This window comes from Notolepis coatsorum (genome assembly GCF_963971535.1).
Source record: "Notolepis coatsorum genome assembly, chromosome: 13".
NCBI classification, from domain to species: domain Eukaryota; kingdom Metazoa; phylum Chordata; class Actinopteri; order Aulopiformes; family Paralepididae; genus Notolepis; species Notolepis coatsorum.
Genome location: NC_140177.1, coordinates 72080025 through 72102996, shown reverse-complemented (window position 1 = coordinate 72102996; position 22972 = coordinate 72080025). Strand labels below are relative to the sequence as shown.

The 22972-nt window shown below is 48.3% G+C and overlaps 1 protein-coding gene across 1 annotated transcript in view; it reads right to left on the bottom strand.

The window, feature by feature from the left end:
• The window catches only part of gpc1b (glypican 1b), a 174088-nt gene that overhangs the window by 100410 nt on the left and 50706 nt on the right, over nucleotides 1-22972 (bottom strand). The window lies entirely within an intron of this gene.

Below are 22972 nucleotides of genomic sequence, written 5' to 3'. Positions count from 1 at the left end.
AATGTGTTATCTAATAGGATATGCAATTGCTGGACCTTCATTCAAATTTGATCTGTTTAGTTTCTTTATTAGTTGTCATACAGAAGTACAGAATACTTTTATACAAAATGCTTCTTTCTGTTACGCTCCAGAGACTGTGCTAGATAAAAAAGATAAGTATAAAATAAAATAAGTATAGCAGTATAAAATAGAAGTCACGTACATAGACACAAGTGTTCAATATGTACATATGTACAATGTTCAATGCAAAGTAGAAGTAACTGAGTTACCATACAATATACTATACAATATACTAATATACAATATACTATATAGTGCAAAGCAGAAATGGGATGAGGTACAATTTAGGTACAATTTACAGTAAGGTGTACTGAGGTATGGGTTGTAGTGCAAATTCTTTGCCAATAAATATAAAGTGTGTTTAGGTGTTCTAAAGTGTGTAAGTGGGTGCTGCATTGAGTTGTTTGTTTAAAGTGAGTGTGTGCGTGTGGATGTGTGTGCTGTGAGTGCATCTGATGGTTGTTGTATAGTGTTATGGTTCGTTGAGCAACCTGATGGCCTGGGGATAGAAGCTTCTTCTGAGTCTCTCTGTGCTTGCCATGAGACTCCGGTATCGCTTGCCTGACCGCAGCAGTTCAAAGAGGCAGTTGTTTGGGTGGCTGGAGTCTTTGATAATTCTCTTAGCCTTACCCATGCACCGCTTGTTGTAAATGTTCTGGAGAGTGGGAAGCCCCCCTCCAATTGTGCATTCAGCTGAACGGGCCACTCTCTGTAGTCTGCTACGGTCTTGTGCGGTGCTATTCCCAAACCAGGAGGTGATATTGCCAGTCAGGATGCTCTCTATTGTACATGAGTAGAAGTTCTTAAGGATCTTCTGACTGACTGCGATCCCTACTTTGACAGTTTGATCTGAATTTCGCTCAAGTGTGGGAAGCAGCAGCTCATTTGTATTTAAAACAACAAGGCACAGAAACAGCCTGTTGATAACAGGACTGAAACAGAGGGGAATAGAGGTGTGGACGAATCCATTTTGTTCGTGCCAAGACAATAGCTTAAATCTCACACATTGGGGAGAGCCGAGGTCCATACAGCCCCCACCCACCCCACCCTACTTTTAAGGCCAGTGTCCCCTTCTCTCTCTTCACTGTTCTCCTAGTTGGCCAGGATGGAAGCACTCCTCTTAGCCAAGGTCATTTGACTCACATGTACTTTGATCCAAGTGTTTCACTATTAAATCTATATTGATCATGGAGATCTGTCCATGAGCATAATGAATCCGGTTCCACCACAAAGGCATGCTAGAATGCATAATCTGAGTGGCATGTTCAGCAAAAAAAATGTAATCCATGTTTTGGGGACCTCAGAGACCCATATTAACTTTATTAATAGAAACAGAGACGGTCGGCGGCTGGGTGGCGCAGTGGACATTGCACTCGTCACCAACGCAAGAGACACCGGGTTCAACTCCGGCTGCCAGCCATCATACCAAGACGGTCATCAATCAACCCAGGAATGATATATACAAAGTGTATTATGCTGCCAAAGATTCTGTCCTCGGTGGCCTGATTGTGGGCGTGTATGATCTAATAATGTAATGTGGCAGTCATAGAAACAGGATGATGGCAGTGTTTAGTTTTGCCCTTTCAGAGCGGAGTGGCAGCACTGCATGAGCGGTTGGCTTTAGCTATTTTTGTATCTCTGCCTCAACCACGGCGGAGCATGTGCCAGTCAGCAAGACCGCAGATGTCGCCTGTGAACAAACTGTACCCAAAACCCAAAGTGTTTGTCATCTGACTGCATTCCCATTGCGTCAAAAAAAAAAAAAAAAAAAAAGGAAAAAACAATAGGACTCCAAGAATGGTGTTACCGTCTCCGTGTTGTCTTTCCCAGTTCGCTATTACTGTATGCTGTGAGGGCTGTTTCCCTGTTCTCTTAACACTCTACAGTAACTTCCACAGAACTCTCTGCTCTTCTCACTGATTAGCTTTGTGCTGGACATCAAAGCTGCCTCGTATATGAACTCAAAGTGAAAGTATTAGAGCGCGTCTCCGGGGGATGAGGGGATTGACAGTGCTTTGGATGGCAGAATAGAACACCGGAACTACGGATCCGCCGGCAGACAAGCAAACAGACGGGCGGACTGGGAGGAAGGCAAGATGGCAGGCTGGGAGAAACCTGCCTGCCCATAGAAACCCTACAGTAACCTTATAGTATAGTGGGTTTTCCTGTCGCTGTTGATGGACAGCAAACACCCTCCAAGCTGTATCTTATCAATCCAATTGACCAATCAATATGTTTACATATTTTTCAAGAAAAGAGGGCGTTTTTGAGATAGGTCCATTCCATAGAAACATGGTATTTCTATGGTAAAATCACAGTAATAGTGTAATGATTCACCATACATTTCCACATTTCCATATTCCACCAAAAAATACTGCGCTGCCTCTCTCTCTCGCTCAGACCTCGCCACTCATTAAAAATGGCTCCACTTGAAAATAGTTTGTGGGTCGCGTCACAGTGTTAGCTTACTAACTAGGTAAGTGCAGAGCATCCGTGACTTTGTTGATTAACAAAGAAAACAGCAATGCTGTTTGGAAATACTTTGTATTTGAGGCGATTGAACAAGGAAATGCAAAGGATACCAGCATGCCCATAAGATGTCCATGCATTAAACAAGTTGTACCTGTAAACTACTGTATGTTGTTGATGTCGTGTGTTGCCCTGTGAGCATTACATTTTATGATGCTCCGATCTATCAGGTATCAAAACATGCATGTCGATTGCATGGAAGTTAGAAATGACACCACGCGAGAGTAGGATTCACCTCATGTTCCTAGGCAACCAGTACGGCAGAAGTGGGCGGCATTTTTTACATGAATAGATTGTACTATGGGCCTTTTTCAATGGAATTGCTCTGCTGGGTTATTGATATTAGCAAACACAGACATTTATAACCCTCTATAGTCTGCTTTCGTACGGGCTGCCTGTGAAGCCCCAACAAAAAGGCCGGTAGGAGGAGAAGAAGAAAAATTGTGCCATAACAGCAGAGACAGCATGGCACAGTAGCAGGACAATAACCACAGTGCCCCAGTCCTCCAGCCATTCAGACTCTGTATGTCCACCGCAGACAAGGGATTCAAGAGAGAGAGAGAGAGAGAGAGAGCGAGAGAGAGAGAGAGAGAGAGAGAGAGAGAGAGAGAGAGAGAGAGAGAGAGAGAGAGAGAGAGAGAGAGTCTGCAGCAGTGTTTGCTCTGAAAGCGTCTTATCTCCGCCAGCCGCCACCCCAGATGGGGAGATGAGGAGCGGGATGGTTGGGCTCCACGGAACTTGCCGATCTGGGTTCGTTTATTCCCCCAGCGAAGCCATGCGTCAGCATAGCAAGAAGCACAAACATGCGCACAAACAAACACACAGACACACATAACCTATACATACACACTCACATAGAGACACATACATACATACACACACACGCTCACACACATAGCCTATACATTATACAGTACATACACACTCACACGCACACACACACGCTCACACATACACAACAACAATTACACACATAAATACATACACGCACACATTTTCAAATGCACAAACCTACAGGCCCACAGCTTGAAACTTCAACGGAAAGCTAGTTATGTCAGCCCCTTCTTTAAAAAATAAAAATAAGAATACAAATAATAATAATAATAATAATAATAATAATAATAATAATAATAATAATAATAATAATAATAATAATAATAATAATAACAATCACACACACACACACACACACACACACACACACACATACACACAAACTCACACGACTCATACACAAACACACAAACTGTCCCACACACACACACACACACACACACACACACACACACACACACACACACACACACACACACACACACACACACACACACACACACACACACACACACACACACACACACACACACACACACACACACACACACACACACACACACAAATAAATACAAACTCCTACAAACTCTAAGCAGTCAAAGCCACACAAATGCTCCTCTATATCCTGCCACACTCGCTACCCAGCTGCCACATATGCAGAAAACAAGTAAACAGTTGCGCAATATAAGTTGACAAACACCCACGCGCATAGTGCCCTAAAGACAATCACAATAGTTACTGTACGTAACGTAAGCTGACCCTGACCCATCTGCACTGTATTATCTAAGCTACGGTATCTCTGTGTTCTCTCTCATTAATAAACACTAGCCCGCCCACCACCTGCCTATTAGGCCCGACTGTATTCCTACTGTATTCCTACTGTAGCTAAAACTAAAAGTGTCCATTCTCATTTGGAGTGTTACGGATGAATGAGTATTTAGCATTCATGTTACCCAGAAGGCATTTCTGTGGAGGTTCTGTCAATGTTCTATTCCATTAACCCTCTGAGACCCACTGGATCGCTGGCAACTGTCTAGACAATCTAAGCCAAGGTATCCATTGGTACCAACCATGCCATGCTAACTTTGCGGGAAGGGTGGTAAATAATGCTCCTTGACCTCTCACCTCAAGTTACCTGAAAGAAAATTGGTTCTAAGGGTACCCACGAGTCTCCCCTTTACAGACATGCCCGCTTTATGCTAATCCCATGCAGTTTTGGGCAAAAACCTATTATTTGTACCTATTCTAAAAATTGTGTATTTTAAACACTTGTTGAGTTGCATACAAATTGGGTATGACCGGAAATCTGATACTCTTGTGGAACCAATGGGCCAAAATGTATTCATGTGTGATGCTGTTAGTCCCCACAGTAGCTCCCCGACAGTATTTCATTGTAGTGAGACCATTGTGACCTCTAGGATAATCACAGCCTCTTGAAACTGTACAACCACAATAAATAAACTATATACCTGGGGCATTCAGGAGCTGTATGCCTTTCATATGTCTATTGGCAATCAGGGGGACTTTCTGAGCAATTCCCAGTACTGAAGTGCTCACCATCCAATCGCAGAATGTCAAAGGTTTTTGATACCAAGTCACAACACTCGTTTCTCTATGATGTTCCTCAAGGTGTTGGGTTCCTCAACTCAAGGACAACAATGGGTCTATGTGGGTTTCTAAGGGTTAACCCTTTCACTACCACACTACCAAAGGGTTAACCCTTTCACAACCACACTACAGAAGGTTAACCCTTTCACTACCACAATAGACGGTTAAGTTGTGGCGTGAGGTTTTGGCCCTTATGGACCGCAGCCTCCTGCCAGAGGGGAGTGACTCAAACAGGTTGTGACCGGGGTGGTAGGGGTCGGCCACAATCTTACCTGCACGCTTCCGAGTTCCGAGTGCTCCCCGCCCCACCCCCTTCCATACAAGCTGTTCTATTATACAATAATCCTGAAAAGGATAAAACAGGAGGCTGCATTATTACACAGAAGAAAACAACACCTGCATTGTCTAGGTCAGAGGTGGCCAACCATGTCTTTTCCATCTACCAGTCGATTACAAGCCTCTGAGTGGATCGTTGGATGAACTAGAAAACCCAGACAAAGACATCTATCATTTTGCCATTCATCCGATCACACTCAGACTTGCTGGTTTAAACTTGAATCTCAGCGAATCCCTGTCCTCCCTTGTGGCTCTTTGGCCCACCTTCGTTTTTCAAGGGTTTTCACCTGTTTCCCATTCACATGCTTATTGTGTCACAAATATCCCCGGGACTCATATGCAGGTATCAGCCAGGTGTGTAGCCTCTTACAAGCGCAAATGACCAGACTATAAAACCATAATTAAGGATGGGTAGGCTTACTAGGCTATAGGGTGAGACACCAAGAGACAGCAACCTACCACGTACACAGAATGGGAAGAGGACATTTTATTAGTAATTTTGTGACAGAAATGTTCTTTTTGTTGTTGTTTTGCCTAGCACTCTTTATTTTTTTATTTACCTAACTATGTAGTATTATTTCTCTTTGTCATTCATATTTCTGTGATTTTGGTTATTCTTTTGTGTGCGATAACTTTGTTTTCCCTGGACATTGCCTACTGATTTCCGCCACTAATTGGACACTGACTGCGCCATATAAGGCAAACGCCAACAGGGCCTGCGGGGGAGACGACGGCGTGCAGGAAGAGACGGCAGGGGTGCTACTGCGAGGACTGTGTGTACGGCGTGTTTTTATGAGTGGGAATAAGGAAAGGCACAGGTCCACGCCATTGGTCGGGATAGAGGCGCCTCGACTGGACAGTGCTGGTGAACGGAGAGGAACATGAGGAAGGCTTCCCGCACAGACGATTCGACCGGAGGATGTCGGCAAATACACTACGTCGTACTCCTGATCTACGCAAGTATTACAAGAACGGCGTACTGTCCCTTATTACCAACATCTGTTAGAGCTGTCGCCGCTATAGGCTGTTCGAGCGGGAAGACTGCCTTCACTTTGTAATTGCAGGTCTGGGGGGGAAGGACGTCCAGCGCTCTCCGGCTTGGAAACAGACGGCATCTTTCACACACACAGTTCACCCATGCTAGACTGCTGGTTTTGCACCACGCTTATTTGCACACTGCTGTATTGTATATTTTGTAGCCTCGATTAATTTAAGAGTTATTGGGTTATTTAGTTAGTTGGCACCATAGAGTTGTGTATTGTATTTTGAATTATTGTATTTTTGTATTATTGTAGTATTGTAATTTAGCATGTTATTAGATTCTTATAAATATATTTTTGTTATAATAAATATATATATTTCCACATGTATGAACGGGTTCAGTGTCAGTCTCTCTCCTGCCATGTAAAGGTTGTTTTGCTTTCACCTGGTATAAGAAACGAACCTATGTGTATTTTCGGGGTAGTCTTTGTGAGGTTTTGTCCGCTGCTCACCCACTCGCTCTGTTCCTTTAAGTTTTTCGGTTAATTAATTGCATTCTCCTCTCCACACGCTTCTTCCTGTAGATGCCGTTTGATTGGTGCTCCCCCAACCACACGCTTCTAGAGCAATGGTCAATCTCATCCCGCAGCTGTCACAGCTTGTCATTAAGCACCCCTTGGCTTTATATACCCTGATTCCCCATTTATTGATGTTGGATCGTTCTGAAATATTCTCTGCATTTGCCGATTTCCTTCCGTCGCTGCTTTCCCTGTGCTTTGCCTCCCAGGACTCTCGAGGAGTATTCCGTCTGGAGAACCTGCTTCCCCGTTACGAAGCGCTTTCCCTGTTTGATCCGCTCGCTTCACGCACAGCGCTCTGGTGAGTTTTTCAATCTTTGGACTCAATCATTTTTCGTGTGTGTAAAAGCACTGAAGAGATCCTGTTTTTCGTTCTGACTGTCTCTCACCCTTTTTGCCTGTTTTGGATATTCACCTTGGATTTATTATTGTTTGGACATTGCTCACTGTGTGTCTCACACCGAAGATTCTGTCACTTGGATATATTGTTTTGGACATTGCTCACTGTGTGTTTCACACCGAAGATTCTGTCACTTGGATTTATCTGTTGGACAAGTCACTTCACCTGTCACCTGTCAGTTTCCATTGTACACTGAGCTAACCCGCTCTCTCTCTCTCCCTGTCCGCCACCACCCCGGAGTACAAGCTGGGAGGATTCTGCAGAGCGGCTCTGACGTCACGGACAGATTCCTCAAACATAACCCCCCGGGAGAAGCTGCAGAGCAGCAAGCATTCCTCACATTCTTGTTTCCCAGTTTGTACTGTTCTCCACCAAGTTCTTTCTGTTTACTCTGAAAATAAACAAGCCCTAGATTTTGGCTAACTCTGAAACTACTCTCTCTGTGCCGTTTGCGTTTGGGGTCGGTGTCAAACCATAACATTACGATCCAACCAATATGACGACCCCAGCCGACACAGAGAGAGTCAGAACAGCACTAGCTGGCCAGATCGAGTTAACCAAGGATCACAGTCACCAACTAGACAGGGCTGCGGCTGCTGTACAGGAACTCAGGGAGCAGGTCCAGCCTATTCAGGGGTCCCTGGCCGCTCTGGCAGGCCAGCAATCAAGTATTCTCCTCCATCTACACACGCTGAGCGACACCGTTAACGCCTTGCTTGTATCCCCACTTCCTTCAGGAACATTGGCAGGAGCATCCCCCGCAGCCCTGGCAGGCCCCGCGCTTCCCGATCCCGCACCTCGGGAGCCCCGTCTCTCCGAACCACGGCTGTTCGACGGCAACTTCGAGGATTGTGCCACATTCATCATGCAATGTGAGTTGGTCTTTCGTCATCAACCCATTCGTTTCACTTCAAGAGGAGCCCAAGTGGCCTATATGACTAACTTGCTCTCCCTGTCATGCTGACCATTGCTGGAAACCACGTTGAGAGACTCCAGTTCCTTATCACCAGATCCCCTCTTGTCCCAGTAGTCCTGGGTCGGCCCTGGCTCGCGCTGCACGGGACACCGAATCGCCAACTGCCCCACCCGGCCAAAAGATCAGGCTCGCCGGGACCCCGGGAGATCTTGGTGAGCCGTTTTTCTCATTCCCAGAGCCGTGCACCACCTGGCCATCTGATGAGCGTCACCCTGGCCTGGGCGGACCAACGGGCCACGGTGGAGGCACTCATTGACTCGGGGGCAGACGAGAGTTTCCTCGACTTCGAGTTTGCTACCCGGGCCAACATTCCTCTTGAGGACCTAGTGAGGCCTTTGGAGATATTCGCATTGGACCAACACCGCCTGGCCGACATCTCTCAACGCACCTGCCCTGTCATGCTGACCATTGCTGGAAACCACGTTGAGAGACTCCAGTTCCTTATCACCAGATCCCCTTGTCCCAGTAGTCCTGGGTCGGCCCTGGCTCGCACTGCACGAGCCCCACATCGCCTGGTCCTCCGGTACCATCAAGGGCTGGAGCTCCTCCTGTCATGCCCTTTGTCTACAGGCGGCGTCCTGTCCCCCGCCCCGGAGGTCCGTTGGTGAGCCGCCTCCAAACACATCGACCATACCCCCCGAGTACCACGACCTCATGGAGGTTTTCAGTAAGTCCAGGGCTCAGGCCCTTCCACCCCACCGTCCTTACGACTGTGCCATTGACCTCCGCCAAGGGGCTCCCCTTCCCGGCAGCCGCCTCTACAGTCTGACCGTTCCGGAGAAGGCGGCGATGGATCAATACATCTCTGAGTCCTTGGAAGCAGGACTCATTCGGCCTTCCTCCTCCCCGGTGGCGGCCGGTTTCTTTTTTGTTGGGAAGAAGGACAGGGACCTTCGACCCTGCATCGACTATCGCCAGCTCAACGAGATCACCATCAAGAACAAGTACCCTCTTCCTCTCATGAACTCCACCTTCGAGCCTCTCACCCAGGCTACCGTCTTTACCAAGCTGGACCTCCGGAGTGCCTACCATCTAGTCCGTATCCGTGAGGGCGATGAATGGAAGACCGCCTTCAAGACCCCCAGGGGCCACTACGAGTACCTGGTGATGCCGTTCGGCCTCACGAACGCCCCGGCGGTATTCCAGGCGCTCATGAACGACGTCCTTCGTGACATGCTGGAGGAGTTTGTGGTAGTGTACCTGGACGACATCCTCATCTTCTCCAAGACCCTCGAGGAGCACATCCAGCATGTCCGCCGTGTGCTGGAGCGCCTCCTCCACAATCGGCTCTTCGTCAAGGCGGAGAAGTGCCGATTCCACTCCGACTCCGTCGATTACCTGGGCTTCATCGTGGAGAAGGGCTTGACCCGAGCGGATCCTCGCAAGATCCAAGCAGTGGAGGACTGGCCTGAACCCACCTCTCGGAAGGAGTTACAGAGTTTCCTCGGGTTCGCCAACTTCTACCGAAGGTTCATCCGGAACTACAGTCAAGTGGCGGAACCACTTACCAGACTGACCTCTCCCGCCCTGCCGTTCGACTGGTCCCCAGCGGCGTGTGCTGCGTTCCGCTCCCTCAAGAAGAGGTTCACTTCCGCCCCGATCTTGCTCCACCCAGACCCCAAGAGACAGTTCATCGTTGAGGTGGACGCCTCGGATACTGGACTGGGGGCTGTCTTATCCCAGCGTTCGGCAACGGACCAGAAGGTACATCCGTGCGCCTTCTACTCGCGTCGGTTCCTCCCTGCCGAGAGGAACTACGACATCGGCAATCGGGAGCTGCTGGCGGTCGTGGCTGCGTTGGAGGAGTGGCGTCATTGGCTTGAGGGGGCCGAGGAGCCGTTTACCATCTGGACGGACCACAAGAACCTGACGTACATCCGTGCTTCCAAGCGCCTCAACGGTCGGCAGGCAAGATGGGCCAGCTTCCTCAGTCGGTTCGACTTCTCGCTGACTTTTCGTCCTGGTTCCCGCAACACGAAGGCCGACTCCCTGTCCCGGTTACACTCCAAGGGGGCTCCACCCACTGAGGACCCGACTCCCATCCTCCCGGAGGCCAGGGTGGTAGGAGCCGTCACCTTGGGCATCGAGGGGGTGGTAAGGCGTGCCCTACGCTTCCATCGCGCTCCAAGCAACGTACCGATTCATCGTCTCTTCGTCCCCGACTCAGTCCGGTCCCGGGTCCTCCAGTGGGGCCATACCAGCCGGTTCGCCTGCCACCCGGGCGTTCATCGCACGTTCTCCTTCCTGGCTCGTCGATTCTGGTGGCCCACCATGAGGAACGACGTCAAGGAGTTCGTATTGGCCTGCGCGGTCTGCGCCCGCAGCAAGGCCTCCCACCAGGCACCCTCCGGGCTGTTACAGCCACTTCCCGTTCTGAGCCGTCCTTGGTCACATGTGGCGCTGGACTTCGTCACAGGTCTTCCCTCCTCCCAGGGGAACACTTGCCTTCTGACCGTGGTGGATCGGTTCAGCAAGGGGGTTCACCTCGTGGCCCTTTCCAAGCTTCCCTCGGCGGCCGAGACGGCGGACCTCCTGACACACCACGTGTTTCGCCTCCATGGCTTTCCCCAGGACATCGTCTCGGACCGGGGGCCCCAGTTCACCTCCCAGGTATGGCGGGCTTTTTGCAAGGGATTGGGGGCGACGGTCAGTCTTTCCTCTGGTTATCATCCCCAGACTAACGGACAAACGGAGAGGATGAACCAGAGCGTGGAGTCTGCTGGAATGTGTGGCAGCCGAGAGACCAGCTTCTTGGAGCCGTTTCCTTCCCTGGGTCGAGTACTCCATCAACTCCATGGTCAGTTCCGCCACCGGCCTCTCACCTTTTGAGGTATCCCTGGGCTACCAACCCCCTCTTTTCCCCGCACAGGAGACGGAGGTGGCAGTTCCCTCCGTGCAGGACCACCTCGACCGCTGCCGACTGGTCTGGGAGATCACCAGGACCGCGCTGCTCCGGACATCTGAGCGCGCCTGTCGTGGGGCTGACCGGCGCCGGGTTCCTGCGCCGACGTACCACCCTGGGCAGAGGGTGTGGCTTTCCGCGAGGGACCTCCCGCTTCGGTCCTCGGCCAAGAAACTTAACCCCCGGTTCGTCGGACCTTTCGAGGTTCTGAAGGTACTCAGTCCGGCGGCTCTGCGTCTAAAACTTCCTGCGTCCATGCACATTCACCCCGTTTTCCATGTGTCCCGGGTTAAGCCTGTCTCCCTCAGTCCCCTGATGCCTCCAGCTCCTGATCCACCACCTCCCGAGATGGTGGACGGTCACCCCCAGTGGCAGGTCCGCCGGTTGATGGGCGTTCGACGGCGGGGTCGGGGGTTCCAGTACCTGGTGGACTGGGAGGGTTACGGCCCGGAGGAACGGAGCTGGGTCTCCCGACAGCTCATCGTGGATCCCGGCCTGATCACAGACTTCCATCGTGCCCATCCGGGCGAGCCGGGTCGGCCTGGTCGCCGGGTGGCTCCCGTGGAGGGGGGGGTACTGTGAGGTTTTGTCCGCTGCTCACCCACTCGCTCTGTTCCTTTAAGTTTTTCGGTTAATTAATTGCATTCTCCTCTCCACACGCTTCTTCCTGTAGATGCCGTTTGATTGGTGCTCCCCCAACCACACGCTTCTAGAGCAATGGTCAATCTCATCCCGCAGCTGTCACAGCTTGTCATTAAGCACCCCTTGGCTTTATATACCCTGATTCCCCATTTATTGATGTTGGATCGTTCTGAAATATTCTCTGCATTTGCCGATTTCCTTCCGTCGCTGCTTTCCCTGTGCTTTCCCTCCCAGGACTCTCGAGGAGTATTCCGTCTGGAGAACCTGCTTCCCCGTTACGAAGCGCTTTCCCTGTTTGATCCGCTCGCTTCACGCACAGCGCTCTGGTGAGTTTTTGCAAGACAGTCTTTGGACTCAATCATTTTTCGTGTGTGTAAAAGCACTGAAGAGATCCTGTTTTTCGTTCTGACTGTCTCTCACCCTTTTTGCCTGTTTTGGATATTCACCTTGGATTTATTATTGTTTGGACATTGCTCACTGTGTGTCTCACACCGAAGATTCTGTCACTTGGATATATTGTTTTGGACATTGCTCACTGTGTGTTTCACACCGAAGATTCTGTCACTTGGATTTATCTGTTGGACAAGTCACTTCACCTGTCACCTGTCAGTTTCCATTGTACACTGAGCTAACCCGCTCTCTCTCTCTCCCTGTCCGCCACCACCCCGGAGTACAAGCTGGGAGGATTCTGCAGAGCGGCTCTGACGTCACGGACAGATTCCTCAAACATAACCCCCCGGGAGAAGCTGCAGAGCAGCAAGCATTCCTCACATTCTTGTTTCCCAGTTTGTACTGTTCTCCACCAAGTTCTTTCTGTTTACTCTGAAAATAAACAAGCCCTAGATTTTGGCTAACTCTGAAACTACTCTCTCTGTGCCGTTTGCGTTTGGGGTCGGTGTCAAACCATAACAGTCTTACCCCGAAAATCCGATCATTAGAAAACACTTGGTTTATGTCCGGTAAAGTAAGCCACTTACTCGTTACAGAAACATGTTTCAGGTTCGGTAAAATAGACATAGGTAGTCCTTACCTTAGCCAGGAGGTACTCCAAAAAGAATTATTCCAATGATCCCATCGGCGATCGCGATTACTCATTTATATGTAATTACACGTGTTTATGGGACACTATAGGTTTTGAGGCGAGCAGATCTGCTAGCGATTGCTTTGGAAGAGCTCCTCCCCCTCAGAGCGAGTCTCGATAGTCCGGTTCATTCATTGCCTCTCCTGATCCATTTCTTTCTGAGTTCAAAAGGTAGGCGATACTGCCACCTGGTGAGATTCAATCGGCATTGCAATTCTAATGTAGCAAACGAGCCAGGGACACATATAATGATCCGGATGATGGTTTAGAATGGGGATTAGAGGAAAAAGATCAACGGATCTAAAAACGTATTATTATTACGTGTTTGGCCCCGAATGAGTTAAGAGTAAGTTCTATGTGACTGAGTCGGCCACCGTCACAATTTCATTCAATAAAGATATCGAAGATGAAGGATGTGATGGACGTTCTATTCGATCACAAATAGGAGAGGAGGCTGTCCAAGCGCTCTTGGGGGAGAGGATTGAAGAGGGAGAGGAAGATTGCCACGTACCCATCCTATATAATAAGATATTCCTTTATTGATCCGCTTGGGGAAATTGGGGCATCACAGCAGGCTACAGGTATGGGGTAATAGAAGCAAAATGTTGTGTCCTTTATGAGCACCATTTGTTGTGTATTACTTGAGTGAGAATAACAGTATTAATACACACAGACATGTCTCCATATGATGGAAAAAATCACAGGCGCTCACCTTTCATCTCTCTGCCAAATCATCCTTTCATTTATCCCCGTCTCTGAAGCACTGTTGCTGCCTTATGCAGGAATAATAACTGGTTTAAAGGTCATATCATTTATTTTAATTTTTTCATAATATGTGTTTGCATACATTGTGTGCATATGCTTGTCTCCCCAGATAGTAAGAATTTACACATTATTAAACACATAATATAATATATAATGGTAAAATATGGACCTATGATAAGACTTAAAGTGGTAGTGATTTTCACTCTGTTTGCTTGGCTGGCGATGGTAGATCTGTCCAGCCTTGGAAAAGGGCAAAGTAGATCCCGTGCCCAAAAATTTTGCCCACTCCTGTGCCAAGTTTTCCAGATGGCTGGGGCAGCAATAGTTAGAGGAGCTGGTTTATGAACACAAGGTCGCATTGGTTTAAATCCCAGGACTGACAGGGACATCTGAGTGGGGAAATTAACCAATTTCTCTCTCTCCCCTCCCAAGACAACTACCATTGAAGCTAACCTTACTCTACCAGACGCTACAGGTTTCAGAACACCTGGTCTCCTACTAGCATGCAAACTGGGATAAAAAAGACAAAGACAAACGATCAAACATCTATGGACCTCAGGGAATGTATTCCCAGTGTAGAAAATAGTGTCTGTTACTATGCTTGAGCAAATTGTAATGAACCAAAGGAGAATATCAATTATAATTGTATTCATGTTTACATTTTTGACAGTGAATAACACCATGCTAACATTGACCAAAAGTGAAAAATGTATATACTGAGCTCATTCAGCACCTTCTTGAGATCAAGTGTACTAGATATCTAAGCAAATGAAGAAAGGGCAGATGATTTACAGGTTTTTTTGTAGTACTGCATTTTCCTTCCGGACATATGCAATATGAAATATGAATATAGAATATAGAATAACAGTCATATAAATTACCTTATTATGGCCAAGTCATACATCTATGGATCGTCCCAAATCTCCTCTTTCCAATGGCAGAGGTAAATTATGGATTTAGTCCACCAGGCACCCGGTACAGGGCAGCAAATACTGTGAATTAAATCTACTGTAAGTACAGTTACTTTTGTATAATATCCATAGCTCTGCCATTTTTTACCGGATTGAGAATCTTTTCCCCTAGACGTTCACAGAAACAAGAAACAATATACGTTGTATTTTATGGCAATAACGTTGAGGTTGTTTGACCCGTGAGATATAAACCATAAAGAAATGGTTGGCCTTCGTGTGTCTGCGGCTGGTGTGAGCTGGGTAGTGTCGTTTTTGTAAATACATTTACATTACCATTAACATTAACATTAACATTCACATTTACATTACATTTACATTACAATTACAGAATGGTGGTACTGCAGAGGTGTCCCGGACAACACATTGTATAATATGTACAATTATAGATTAATGAGAATAATGATGCAAAATGTATCAAATATCAAAACAGTCAAAATAATTGCAATTACAGTAGATATTCTTTCCAAATCGTTCAGCCCTAGGCTAAAAACCAAGGCTAATAACCGACAAAGAAAAGGACCCAGCCAAACTACAGGCTCTAAAACATAGTAGATTATTGTTCAATTATTCCTCTGTTTACAAAATGATGGTGAGACTTTGGGCATGGGCTCAAAGGGCTATAACAGGCTCCTCATTACAGGGCCCCAGAGCACACTGGGAAAAATAATGATGTTTGTGTGTGTATTTGTATGTTTGCAAATGTGTGTGTATGTGTATGAACACTTTTCCAGGGTGTGTTGGACAGGGTGAGTTGAAAGCATGTGTGATGCAGTGGGTGGCAAGATGACATCCCTCCCCTGATCCCTGACCCCAATGTCACTCAAACAAACTGCAGACACAGCTCTGTGCCTCTCGTCTGTCACACACACAAAAACAAATGTACACTTACACATCCACACACACACACACACACACAAGCATGCACATGCTCACACACACACACTCACACACAGACACACACACACATGCACACACAGTGGGGGGGGGTTGGAACTTACTACCCAGGGGCCAGGGCCCAATGTGGGCAGGGCGCTTTATAAAATTTTTGTTTTACTTACTTTTACTTACTCTAAAAGCCTGGAATGAAGTTTGTTTTTGTCAGAAATTTTACATTTCTGTAAATGAGTGTCACCGCTAAATTGCTGTAATAATGGTTAAATAGGAAGGTTGAGAGATTGAACTTTGTATCCCAAAAAGATATCGGAATGGCGCACATGGTTTAGTCTGGCCCTGCACTGATGATCCATCTCGAAACATGGCTAGTCGTGGTGCTGTTGTTGGAGCCCCACAGGTCCCTTGCAGTCAGTTTCCCCAAGAAGACAGTGAAGTCGGGCACCAATAAAGAAAGGAAAGAGAAAGAAAGCAAACTGAGGGAAAACAACTGTTGACTTCAAACACTGTTTTAGAACGGTTTATATTTGAAAGTTTTTTATCTGAACAGTTTATATTTGAATGTTTTTTATCTGAACGGTTTATGTCTGACTCTTCCTGGGTTAATCCCCGTCTGGCTCCCTTTCTTCCCCCTTTCTCCCATTGGCCTTTTGGTCATTTGAATGGGGGATTTGTGTTGCTAGATTAGATTGATACACTACATTACGCGTAACACTACGCTTAACTATTCCTGCCCAATCTTTTGCACATCTAGGTCTTGCAGCAAGCTCCTCTTCCAGTAATCTAATTGTGGTTTCTTGTATTTCTGCCGCATTCAACCTCGTTTCCTGTTGCTCAACTGTACTGTTTCCATTATATCCATTTTTCTATGCTTCAAAATGTTATTAAATGTCATGAAGTCGCAATTCCACAACTCTGTGGAGCTGTCTGCTCCACTGAACTAAAAATAATGGTTGTCCGCTTTCTCTCCCCTTTGAGGATCAGCAACTAGAACAATGACAGGATGTCAATCACTCATGACGTCATGACAACCAAAGAAACAACAGCATGAGTAGGGATGGGATGATAGGATTACGTTACTGGAGAACAAGAAAAAAGGTAGATTTAACTAGCTAAAGTTAAGTTACATAGATTTTACAGTAAATTAAATAAACATGCAATGTATTCTCTATTGATGTTCATAGCCAGCTAATTATTACTATTATTGTTATTAATAATGTATTGTGATAATGTCCAGCGACGTAACGCTAACGTTAGCTAGATAATGTTAACGTTAGCAAACTCAAATATTATTGACAGTTTTTGGAGCCAATGCAATTCTGGAGCTAATGGTATATTACATGAGGACTGATTCCTACGATAATGGGACAGAAGAAGACGGAGAAGTTGTTTGTTTTGAGAATTTCTCGCTCGCCCGTCCAAATGAATTGCGCAGTCGGCCATTTTGGATGAATTATTACCGATACAAACATTACAAAAACACACATTTTCGGTGGGATTGTTATCAACTTTGGACCTGTACTAGATAAGACTTCAGGCTGTGGAACCGTTGTGTTGTCCAGCTCCTACCTCTCAGCTGGAACTCAAAAACAGGCATCTGTTTGCAAGTAAACAAAGACGTGAGTAAACAAAACTTTTATTTCAGTGTGTTCAAACCTCTGTAACTCTATTACATTAGCACTCAGAGTGATTCTGGAAGAAAGTCCAGAATGTGTCCTTTCAAAATAGACCAGACTCATGCATGTGCTATAAGTGGTTCAAGAATAAATCGCAAATTACTTTGGGTATGCAATTGTCTGGCATTTTATGCTAAACTAGCCCCATTCTTGCCCAATGGATAAGAGGTTAATGTGTACTCTCCTTTTTAAATAAACTGAAAATAAGACAGACAAAAGTAGATAGACAGGAGTAGTGGAAGCAAGTAGAGCAATACATCTAGTTTTGTTGAATTATTCTGGTCATAGTGCAATGTGCCTTTATTGCAACAAGATGGTACAACATGTCTGCAACCCTGATCAGGAGTTGAAGGGTTAGAGAGCAGTGGTTGATCTACATATACGTAACAGATAAAGATAGCAGCCGTGGCAACGATCAATCATTATTATACTAACGTTATAGTTCAAAATGGCAAACAGTCAAAGTTATCTTTGCATCTGTTATTATGCTACATGCAACAAGATGCACAAAGGTGTCTCCTGGGGCCGACCAGGTTTGGGTCCAACATATCTCAGTTCTGTGGCTCAGCTGTGTCTCCTGGGGCCGACCAGGTTTGGGTCCAACATATCTCAGTTCTGTGTCTCCTGGGGCCGACCAGGTTTGGGTCCAACATATCTCAGTTCTGTGGCTCAGCTGTCATTGCGACATGAGCAGTCATACAAATGTTTAATTTCTCACTTCTTCTGATCATCTTTATTGTAATGTGTTCATGGTACAAATTCAATGTAACTATCCAATTCAATGTAACTATCGATAACATTAGTTCGCTCATTTTGGATCTCGATAGCTAATTTTAGATATCGTTAGCACCGTGATGTGTTAATCACCGGAGCCAGGCAGAAAAAAACTGAACAACAACGAAGGGTTATGTATATAACCCAGTTCTATGAGTTAAATGGTGCGCTCAGCACCTGTTCTGCACTGTACTTCACTTCGTGCACGAGCACTGAATAAAAAATTCCACCATCCTTTACATCCCAACATCCGTCTGACCACACCCCCTTCCGCTTACCTTCATAAGCAGGTGTGTGGTCACCTACTCGCCTCCTTCCCAAACTTTCACCACAAGGCGAGATCAAGGGCCGCAGCGGCGTCCAGGTGCTGAGCGTCACCATTTAACTCATAGAACTAGGTTATATACATAACCCTTCGTTCTATGTCTTTAATGGATTGCTCAGCACCTGTTCTGCAACAGGGGCTGAGCGGGAGCCATAGCCCGACCAATGTACCACGCTGAGGCCCCCCACAACCATCAGACCGGGGAGGACCGAGCCCCCCGACCCTCCCTAATGGAGGATACCCCCCCTATTGGAGGTTCATGGGAGGGCGACGGATCCGACCGTGCGAAGAGGCACTCAAGCAACCCAACGCACAGGGTGAGCAGACCGTGGCTTGACCCCACGACTACACACACGCACAACCCGCATGCCACCCGGGAACGAACGAGGGAACAACCACGTTACTGCCCCCAAAATCACGGGGTCAAGAGCAAACCCAACCCCGTGGCAAGGCCGTAGCAGCGGAGCGCGAAGGAAGACCCAGACCCACTGAAGGGACTGGATCCCCTGGAAAAAGGGGGCCCGGAGAGGTGGCCCGGGAGTTGACTCTGCTCCAACACACCAGGGAACCAACCACCTTGTCGTTACCAGATGCGGTGGTTGTTCCTATAACCCCTCAAGAAAAAAGGGTTATCCCAGGTCTACGGTATCAACGAAACTTTACTTCAGACCGGGCCCGGCGGCCCGGGAAGCACACAGGGTTACCAGAGGAGGTCCAGAAGACCACCCCAACAGCCCCCTCTCCGCCATGCGTGAGAGAGGTGCGGAAAAGAGAACCAGCCCCTTATGATAGTGCCAGGTACAAAGTACCCAACAAGGGTCTCTATAACGCCTAACCTTGTGACGCCCCGGGCCGACCCGGCCTTTTTCCCCCCTGGAAAAAAGCCCAAGTCCCTCAGGGTACCAGAACAGCAGATCTGCATCCCCGGCGGACAAACGGGTTAACTGACCTGGACCAGCGTGACCAGAACCAGTCCCGTGCCCTAACCACGCCGACATGCCTACTCCAGGAGAAGGGGCAAATATGCGTGTTGATCTAAAACATGAAAAGAGGGCGCCACCCAGACAGGCCGGTGTGAACCGCGCTCGGTGGCCCACCCCAAGGGCGTGAGACCCCTCTACATATGTTCAGATCCATTCCGTTATCATCCCCCAGATATGAACGAGAATCCGTCGAGAACCAATAACAGGTTGTCGGAAGAGGAAAAAACCTCCATCCCAGTTGCTTTATAAAAACGCTGTTTTAACCACAAGCAACCAAGGCGTACTAGCTACCCGCATGATCCTTAACAGAACACCCCGAGCTAGCACTAAGCGTGCGTCGGGACACAACCATATCAATGAATAGGCTATTTAGACCTTTCAGTGAATCCCCAAGGCGCCCAGGGGAAACGACAAGAGGGGTGTGGCGCTTCCTATACTCCAACTCTTTTTATTAAAAAGAAGGAAGCACCAACAGACATGAATCCCATTTTACACAGCCGAGGGTAAAAACTGTTTACATTTTTACATCCAGTCACCCCTATCACAGAGGACTTCAGACTGAAATTCCCCAGAGAGCCTTCCCACGTGAGTCGTAGAATGAAAAAGCCATGGTAACTACGAGTCATGTGACCAACTGACTCAAGTTACACATAAAATCGAGCGTAGTGGACCCGTAAGTCCTACGCTCTATCCCGACACTTTGACACAACAGATCGTACGTAAAGATCCAACTCACGGAAGCCATCGTCATAGCAACATGCGTAGTGACGTATGCCATGATGGGGGGAAACCCAACACTCAACGCCTGTTTTTAATAGGAGCAGAGTCAGGGCAACCCTTCCCCCCCCCCCCCCCCTCCCTGCCAAGTCGCCTAACGGCTTGGCCCCGACTGGCCTAACAGGAGATGAGTAAACCCCCCTGACCAATCAGAAGAGGGAAGGAGGGGTTTATTCGGCACCCCCTCACAAACCCTTCCCCCTACACACAATAACAACTGTAGCATATGAAACCTTTGGTAGAATGCTAATGAAATAGCGCAAGCCAATACAATGCACACTACCCACAGATAACTGTGAACAGGGTTTACAACAAAACCAAGTCGCGTGTGTGTGTGAATCCTACACCCGCATCCTATGTTGTACATAGAAAAACACTGATAGAGAGAGCGAACGGCTGGGCCGTGGAACGTGTGTATACGAGCATTACTGCAACTAACACAACAGTGTTGTAGCTCAACATTACTTCTTGTGTAAGCAACAGACCATACAACTAGCCTCTACCTGCATGTGGAGTGTCAGGCCGAGGTAGAAACCTTTCTATAACCGAGTGTAGGCTGCAGACCTTGCTTAATCTCATAACACGAACGTAACTCATCCATCAATGTATACTAGTGAAGATTCACACTTTGCAACCTTATCATATGTTTTGGTGAAGAAACACAGTTTGTTAACAAAAAATACAGTCCCCCTTTAGAGGGGACTTTTTATTTTCGAAAAAATGATATGAGAGGCCGGGGAGGGGATTAACAGAGGGGACCACAGGGGGAAAAAGTCACTGTGCCTAGCGGCGCCTGCCGCCTCGAGCCGCTCGGGATTTGCCACCCCGGGAAGCCCCGGAGGGACGGTAGACAATCGGCGGCTGGTCACGGCAATCCCTACCGTCTCCTCCAGGCGCAGATGGGCCGGCTGCAGCGGCGGCGCCCTCTCTCCTCCTGGCCTTCTTCGAAGGGCCAGCAGTGGCGGTGGTAGCAGCAGCAGTCACGGCGGAAAAAGCTCGACGACGTGGCAGCCGTCTGACTCCACCAGCGATGTCGGGAGGGGGAAAATGAGGTTGAAGCACGGAGCGTTCCTCCTGCATTTCTCTGCACATCGAGGTCATCAACTGCAGGGCCTTCCCGAACAGTCCAGCATCGGAGAGGGTGGCCGTTAGAAGAGGACCTCTCTTCTTCTCCGGCACACGGGCCTGCTCCAGCCAAAGGTGGCGCTGGGTTAGAGTCGCCAGGGCTCGCACTTTCCCAGCGGCTATGGCCTGCAGCTGAGTCAGATGCAGGACAGCTCCTGCCGCCTGGCTGAGCTGGTCATGTTGGACATCACTCAGCTCCATGCCGCCCGTCTATATCCCGGATATGAATCTTGCCAGCTGCGCGACGTTAGACGCGGCAGCCAGAGATTGTGTTCCAGAGATGAATGACTGGTCGCTCCAATAAGCCAACCGCCTCGCCGATTTCCCTTGAGGAACCGGCTTGCGTAACGGCTCCCACACCACCTCCGGACAGAGGAGAGCGGCCATCGGCTTATCAAGCCGTGGCACGCCCTCTCTCATACCTTCGACCAAACCCGCCACCCGCGTAACTTGTACGTAGGCGGGGGTGAGGCCAATGATGTGGGACACCACCTGGCCCCGACGAACATAGGCCCCCATTGAGGGTAAAAATGGGTAGACAACGTCCACCCCTCTCACCGGGCGACGCTGCCAGAGATGACCTATTAGATCATCAGGGACAGGAACAGGCAGTGGCTGCGGCAGCGGCACGCCGTTTGCAACGGCCGCCACCGCCATAAGCTCGGGAAACAAAGCCTGCAGTTCCCCCTGCAGACTTTCCTCCACCGAGCCCGCATCCCTCACATGCAGCAGGCTTCGACTGGTCAAGGAGCCACAGTCTGATGTGGCTGATAGTAGGGCATCCTGCCGACGAGTCAGAGGGTCTTCCCCGACGTCTTCAAACAAGGCGCCCCAAGGAGACATTTCACCCCCCTCCAGTGTTACCTGGACGGGCGGGATACATGTCTCCACCGGGCCATCAAATAAGAACCCGTCTGCCTCTACCATGTAATCCTCTGTTTCCATCGGGCAGGTAGAGACCGACGCATCCTCACTGGGCTCCAGCAATTCACCAAACCCAGGCCGTTCGCGTCTGCAAGCCACCATCTTGCGACGGGAGCGAGCAGACGCAAAAAGTTTGCATCTCAAATCCTCTGGAACCAAAGGAACCGGCCGCGCAACAGCGGACGATTCCCCGGAAGCAGAGGAACCAGAGCCATGACCAGGCCATCGCAGAGGCGACGGCACCGGTGCACCAGCTCCTTGGAGAGGCGAACTACCCATCGGACGCCTACCGGGCGTGGCTGTCAACCACGAGAGAGGCAACAGCCCCGCACCAGAACGCACGACGGAGGCGGAAATGGAGAACCGCTGGTGGAGAGTGGCTCTGCGACTCTCCGAAATAGACATTATGACTTAGATTTTTCTATCGAATATTTATGAGAGAAGAAAAGAATAAGCACAATGTAAACACGTCTCAACTTTCTTCAGCTAACAACCTCGTCAAGTGGGGATCTACCGAAGGCACTTCCTTGTGGTGAAAGTGAAGAAGGGAGGCGAGTAGGTGACCACACACCTGCTTATGAAGGTAAGCGGAAGGGGGTGTGGTCAGACGGATGTTGGGATGTAAAGGTACATGGTGGAATTTTTTATTCAGTGCTCGTGCACGAAGTGAAGTACAGTGCAGAACAGGTGCTGAGCAAGCCATTAACGACATAGAACTACTTATCCCTGGTGCTTTTAATCCTCTAGATACCAAAGCCGGCAGGGCCAAAACCATTATGTATGTTCACTGTTGTTTACTGCTTGATACACTACAGGGCCAGGCTGTACCAACTC